We start from the raw sequence: 7,174 nt of genomic DNA on the forward strand, positions 1-7,174 counted from the left end.
CGGAGTATCTGTGTGTGTGTGTATAGGAGTATCTGTGTGCGTGTGTGTGTTGGAGTATCTGCGTGTGTCTGTGTGTATAGGAGTAGGTGTGTGTGTGTGTGTGATTGTGTAGGAGTATCTGTGTGTATGTGTGTGTATACGAGTATCTGTGTGTGTGTGTGTGTAGCAGTATCTGTGTGTGTGTGCATAGGTGTATCTGTGTGTGTGTATATAGGAGTATCTGTGTGTGTGTGTGTATATAGGAGTATCTGTGTGCGTGTGAGTGTGTGTATAGGAGTATCTGTGTGTGTGTGTTTTTGTATAGGAGTATCTGTGTGTGTGTGTGTATAGGAGTATCTCTCTGTGTGTGTGTTTGTGTATAGGAGTATCTGTGTGTGTGTGTGTGTATATAGGAGTATCCGTGTGTGTGTGTGTGAGTGTGTGTTTCGGAGTATCTGTGTGTGTGTGTATAGGAGTATCTGTGTGTGTGTGTGTGTGTATAGGAGTATCTGTGCGTGTGTGTATGTGTAGGAGTATCTGTGTGTGTGTGTGTGTGTGTATAGGAGTATCTGTGTGTGTGTGCGTGTGTGTGTTTGTCTATGGGAGTATCTGTGTGTGTGTCTGTGTTGGTCTGTCTATGGGAGTATCTGTGTGTGTGTGTGTGTTTCGGAGTATCTGTGTGTGTGTGTGTGTGTATAGGAGTATGCGAGTGTGTGTGTGTGTGTATAGGAGTATCTGTGTGTGTGTGTATATAGGAGTATCTGTGTGTTTGTGTGTGTATAGGAGTATGTGTGTGTGTGTGTATAGGAGTATCTGTGTGTGTGTGTATAGGTGTATCGGTGTGTGTTTGTGTGTGTGTGTGTGTATAGGCGTATCGGTGTGTGTGTGTGTGTTTAGGGGTATCTGTGTGTGTGTGTATAGGAGTATCTGTGTTTGTGTGCGTGAGTGTGTATAGGAGTATCTGTGTGTGTGTGTATAGGAGTATCTGTGTGTGTGTGTATATAGGATTATCTGTGTGTGCGCTTGTGTATAGGAGTATCTCTGTGTGTGTGTATAGGAGTATCTGTGTGTGTGTGTGTGTGTATAGGTGTATCTCTGTGTGTGTGTGTATAGGTGTATCTTTATGTGTGTGTGTGTGTGTGTGTAGGAGTATCTGTGTGTGTGTAGGAGTATCTGTGTGTGTGTGTGTATAGGAGTATCTGTGTGTGTGTGTATAGGAGTATCTGTGTGTGTGTGTGTGTGTGTGTGTATAGGAGTATCTGTGTGTGTGTGTGTGTGTATAGGAGTATCTGTGTGTGTTTGTGTGTGTATAGGAGTATATGTGTGTGTGTTTGTGTGTGTGTGTATAGGAGTATCTGTGTGTGTGTGTATCGGAGTATCTGTGTGTGTGTATATAGGAGTATGTGTGTGTGTGTGTGTGTGTATAGGTTTATCTGTGTGTGCGTGTGTGTATGGGAGTATCTGTGTGTGCGTGTGTGTGGAAAGGAGTATCTGTGTGTGTGTGTGTATAGGAGTATCTGTGTGTGAGTGTGTGTGTATAGGAGTATCTGTGTGTGTGTGTATATACTAGTATGTATGTGTGTATGTGTGTGTGTGTATAGGAGTATCTGTGTGTGTGTGTTTATAGGAGTATCTGTGTGTGTGTATCGGAGTATCTGTGTGTGTAAAGGAGTATCTGTGTGTGTGTGTGTATAGGAGTATCTGTGTGTGTGTGTAGGAGTATCTGTGTGTGTGTATAGGAGTATCTGCGTGTGTGTGTGTGTGTACAGGAGTATCTGTTTATGTGTGTGTATGTATAGGAGTATCTGTGTGTGTGTATAGGAGTATCTGTGTGTGTGTGTGTATCGGAGTATCTGTGTGTGTGTGAGTGTAGGAGTATCTGCGTGTGTGTGTGTGTGTATAGGAGTATGTGTATGTGTGTGTATGTATAGGAGTATTTGTGTGTGTGTGTGTTATTGGAGTATCTGTGTGTGTGTGTGTGTATAGGAGTATCTGTGTGTGTATATGAGTATCTGTGTGTGTGTATAGGAGTATCTGTGTGTGTGTGTGTGTATAGGAGCATCTGTGTGTGTGTGTGCATATAGAAGTATCTGTGTGTGTGCGTGTGTGTGTGTATAGGAGTATCTGTGTGTGTATAGGAGTATCTGTGTGTGTGTGTGTATAGGAGTATGTGTGTGTGTATAGGAGTATCTGTGTGTGTGTGTGTATAGGAGTATCTGTGTGTGTGTGTTTGTGAATAGGCGCACCTGTCTGTGTGTGTGTGAGTATAGGAGTATCTGTGCGTTTGTGTTTGTGTGTGTATAGGAGTATCTGTGTGTGTGACTGTGTGTGTGTGTAGGAGTATCTGCGTGTGTGTGTGTATAGGAGTATGTGTGTGTATGTGTGCGTATAGGAGTATCTGTGTGTGCGTGTGTGTGTATGCGCGTGTATAGGAGTATCTCTGTGTGTGAATGTTTACCTGTGTGTGTATATGTGTGTGTATGTGTATCTGTGTGAGTGTGTGTGTGTCGGAGTATCTGTGTGTGTGTGTGTGTGTGTGTAGGAGTATCTGTGTGTGTGTAGGAGTATCTGTGTGTGTGTTTGTATAGGAGTATCTGTGTGTGTGTGTGTATAAGAGTATCTGTGTGTGTGTGTGTTTGTTTATAGAAGTATCTGTGTGTGTGTGTGTATAGGAGTATCTGTGTGTGTGTGTAGGAGTATCTGTGTGTGTGTATAGGAGTCTGTGTGTGTGTATAGGGGTATGTTTGTGTGTGTGTGTATAGGAGAATGTGTGCGTGTGTGTGTGTTGGAGTATGTGTGTGTGTGTGTATAGGAGTATCTGTGTGTGTGTATAGCAGTATCTGTGTGTGTATAGGAGTATCTGTGTGTGTGTCTGTGTACAGGAGTATCTGTGTGTGTGTGTGTATAGGAGTATCTGTGTGTGTGTTTGTGTGTGTATAGGAGTATCTGAGTGTGTGTACAGGAGTATCTCTGTGTGTGAGTGTTTGTGTTTGTCTCGGAGTATGTGTGTGTGTGTGTGTATAGGAGTAGCTGTGTGTGTGTGTATAGGAGTATCTGTGTGTGTGTGTGTGTGTGTATAGGAGTATCTGTGTGTGTGCGTGTGTAGGAGTATCTTTGTGTGTGTTTGCGCGTAGGAGTATGTGTGTGTGTGTGTGTGTGCGCGCGCATAGGAATGTGTGTGTGTGTGCGTGTATCTGTGTGTGTGTGTAGAAGTGAGTGTGTGTGCGTTGGAGTGTGTGTGTGTGTGTGAGTGTTTGTGTAGGAGTGTGTGTGTGTGTTGGAGTGTGTGTGTGTAGGACTATCTGTGTGTGTGTGTGTAGGAGTATCTGTGTGTGTGTGTGTAGGAGTATCTGTGTGTGTATATAGGAGTATCTGTGCGTGTGTGTGATTGTGTCGGAGTATCTGTGTGTGTGTGTATCTGTGTGTGTGCGCGTGTGTATCTGTGTGTATGTATGTGCGTATGTATCTGTGTGTGTGTATGTGTGTGTAGGAGTATCTGTGTGTGTGTGTAGGAGCATCTGTGTGTGTGTATAGGAGTCTGTGTGTGTGTGTGTAGGAGTATGTGTGTGTTTGTGTGTATAGGAGAATGTGTGCATGTGTGTGTGTGTAGGAGTATGTGTGTGTGTGTATGTATAGGAGTATTTGTGTGTTTGTGTGTTATTGGAGTATCTGTGTGTGTGTATAGGAGTATCTGTGTGTGTGTGTGTGTATAGGAGTATCTGTGCGTGTGTGTGTGTGTGTTTTGGAGTATCTGTGTGTGTATATGAGTATCTGTGTGTGTGTATAGGAGTATCTGTGTGTGTGTGTGTATAGGAGCATCTGTGTGTGTGTGTGTGCGTATAGGAGTATCTGTGTTTGTGCGTGTGTGTGTGTATAGGAGTATGTGTGTGTATGTGTGCGTATAGGAGTATCTGTGTGTGCGTGTGTGTGTATGCGCGTGTATAGGAGTATCTCTGTGTGTGCGTGTTTACCTGTGTGTGTATATGTGTGTGTATGTGTATCTGTGTGAGTGTGTGTGTGTCGGAGTATCTGTGTGTGTGTGTGTGTGTGTGTGTGTAGGAGTATCTGTGTGTGTGTAGGAGTATCTGTGTGTGTGTTTGTATAGGAGTATCTGTGTGTGTGTGTATAAGAGTATCTGTGTGTGTGTGTGTTTGTTTATAGAAGTATCTGTGTGTGTGTGTGTATAGGAGTATCTGTGTGTGTGTGTAGGAGTATCTGTGTGTGTGTATAGGAGTCTGTGTGCGTGTATAGGGGTATGTTTGTGTGTGTGTGTATAGGAGAATGTGTGCGTGTGTGTGTGTTGGAGTATGTGTGTGTGTGTGTATAGGAGTATCTGTGTGTGTGTATAGCAGTATCTGTGTGTGTATAGGAGTATCTGTGTGTGTGTCTGTGTACAGGAGTATCTGTGTGTGTGTGTGTATAGGAGTATCTGTGTGTGTGTTTGTGTGTGTATAGGAGTATCTGAGTGTGTGTACAGGAGTATCTCTGTGTGTGAGTGTTTGTGTTTGTCTCGGAGTATGTGTGTGTGTGTGTGTATAGGAGTAGCTGTATGTGTGTGTATAGGAGTATCTGTGTGTGTGTGTGTGTGTGTATAGGAGTATCTGTGTGTGTGCGTGTGTAGGAGTATCTTTGTGTCTGTTTGCGCGTAGGAGTATGTGTGTGTGTGTGTGTGTGCGCGCGCATAGGAATGTGTGTGTGTGTGCGTGTATCTGTGTGTGTGTGTAGAAGTGAGTGTGTGTGCGTTGGAGTGTGTGTGTGTGTGTGAGTGTTTGTGTAGGAGTGTGTGTGTGTGTTGGAGAGTGTGTGTGTAGGACTATCTGTGTGTGTGTGTGTAGGAGTATCTGTGTGTGTGTGTGTAGGAGTATCTGTGTGTGTATATAGGAGTATCTGTGCGTGTGTGTGATTGTGTCGGAGTATCTGTGTGTGTGTGTATCTGTGTGTGTGCGCGTGTGTATCTGTGTGTATGTATGTGCGTATGTATCTGTGTGTGTGTATGTGTGTGTAGGAGTATCTGTGTGTGTGTGTAGGAGCATCTGTGTGTGTGTATAGGAGTCTGTGTGTGTGTGTGTAGGAGTATGTGTGTGTTTGTGTGTATAGGAGAATGTGTGCATGTGTGTGTGTGTAGGAGTATGTGTGTGTGTGTATGTATAGGAGTATTTGTGTGTTTGTGTGTTATTGGAGTATCTGTGTGTGTGTATAGGAGTATCTGTGTGTGTGTGTGTGTATAGGAGTATCTGTGCGTGTGTGTGTGTGTGTTTTGGAGTATCTGTGTGTGTATATGAGTATCTGTGTGTGTGTATAGGAGCATCTGTGTGTGTGTGTGTATAGGAGCATCTGTGTGTGTGTGTGTGCGTATAGGAGTATCTGTGAGTGTGCGTGTGTGTGTGTATAGGAGTATCTGTGTGTGTGTATAGGAGTATCTGTGTGTGTGTGTATAGGAGTATGTGTGTGTGTGTGTGTGTATAGGAGTATCTGTGTTTGTGTGTGTGTATAGGAGTATCTGTGTGTGTGTGTTTGTGAATAGGCGTATCTGTCTGTGTGTGTGTGAGTATAGGAGTATCTGTGCGTGTGTGTTTGTGTGTGTATCGGAGTATCTGTGTGTGTGACTGTGTGTGTGTAGGAGTATCTGCGTGTGTGTGTGTATAGGAGTATGTGTGTGTGTGTGTGTGTATAGGAGTATCTGTGTGTGTTATTGGAGTATCTGTGTGTGCGTATAGGAATATCTGTGTGTGTGTGTGTGTGTGTGTATAGGAGTATCTGTGCGTGTGTGTGTGTGCGCGTGTATAGGAGTATCTGTGTGTGTGTGTGTGTGTGCGTGTTTATCTGTGTGTGTATCTGTGTGTGTGTATGTGTGTGTAGGAGTATCTGTGTGGGTGTGTGTGTGTGTCGGAGTATCTGTGTGTCTGTGTGTGTAGGAGTATCTGTGTGTGTGTGTGTGTGTGTGTAGGAGTATCTGTGTGTGTGTGTGTGTATGTAGGAGTATCTGTGTGTGTGTGTATGTGTGTGTGTGTGTATAGGAGTATCTGTGTGTGTGTGTGTATAGGAGTATCTGTGTGTGTGTGTTTGTTTATAGAAGTATCTGTGTGTGTGTGTGTGTGTGTGTATAGGAGTATCTGTGTGTGTGTGTGTAGGAGTATCTGTGTGTGTGTATAGGAGTCTGTGTGTGTATAGGGGTATGTTTGTGTGTGTGTGTATGGGAGAATGTGCGTGTGTGTGTGTGTTGGAGTATGTGTGTGTGTGTGTATATAGGAGTATCTGTGTGTGTGTATAGGAGTATCTGTGTGTGTGTGCATAGGAGTATCTGTGTGTGTGTCTGTGTACAGGAGTATCTCTGTGTGTGTGTGTGTGTATAGGAGTATCTGTGTGTGTGTGTTTGTGTGTGTATAGGAGTATCTGAGTGTGTGTACAGGAGTATCTCTGTGTGTGAGTGTGTGTGTTTGTCTCGGAGTATGTGTGTGTGTGTGTGTGTATAGGAGTATCTGTGTGTGTGTGTATAGGAGTATCAGTGTGTGTGTGTGTGTGTGTGTGTATAGGAGTATCTGTGTGTGTGCGTGTGTAGGAGTATCTTTGTGTGTGTTTGCGCGTAGGAGTATGTGTGAGTGTGTGTGCGTTCGAGTGTGTGTGTGAGTGTGTATAGGAGTATCTGTGTGTGTGTATGTGTGTGTACAGGAGTATCTGTGTGTGTGTATAGGAGTATTTGTGCGTGTGTGTGTGTATAGGAGTATCTGTGTGTGGAAAGGAGTATGTTTGTGTCTGAGTGTGTGTATGGGAGTATCTGTGTGTGTATAGTAGTATCTGTGTGCGTGTGTGTGTAGGAGTATCTGTGTGTGTGTATAGGAGTATCTGTGTGTGTGTTTATAGGAGTATCTGTGTGTGTGTGTGTGTGTATAGGAGTGTTTGTGTGTGTGCGCATAGGAGTATGTGTGTGTATCTGTGTGTGTGTGTGTGTATAGAGTATCTGTGTGTGTGTGTGTATAGGAGTATCTGTGTGTGTGTGTATAGGAGTATCTGTGTGTGTGTGTGTGTATAGGAGTGTTTGTGTGTGTGTTTGCGTGTATAGGAGTATGTGTGTGTGGGTACAGGAGTATCTGTGTTTGTTTGTGTGTGTGTATAGGAGAATCTGTGTGTGTGTGTGTTTAGTAGAATGTGTGTGTGTGTGTGTATAGGAGAATCTGTGTTTGTGTGTGTGTGTATC

This window comes from Chiloscyllium plagiosum, unplaced genomic scaffold, assembly GCF_037043375.1.
Source record: "Chiloscyllium plagiosum isolate Xiang-an unplaced genomic scaffold, Cpla_swu_hap1 HiC_scaffold_6, whole genome shotgun sequence".
In the NCBI taxonomy this organism is placed as follows: Eukaryota; Metazoa; Chordata; class Chondrichthyes; order Orectolobiformes; family Hemiscylliidae; genus Chiloscyllium; species Chiloscyllium plagiosum.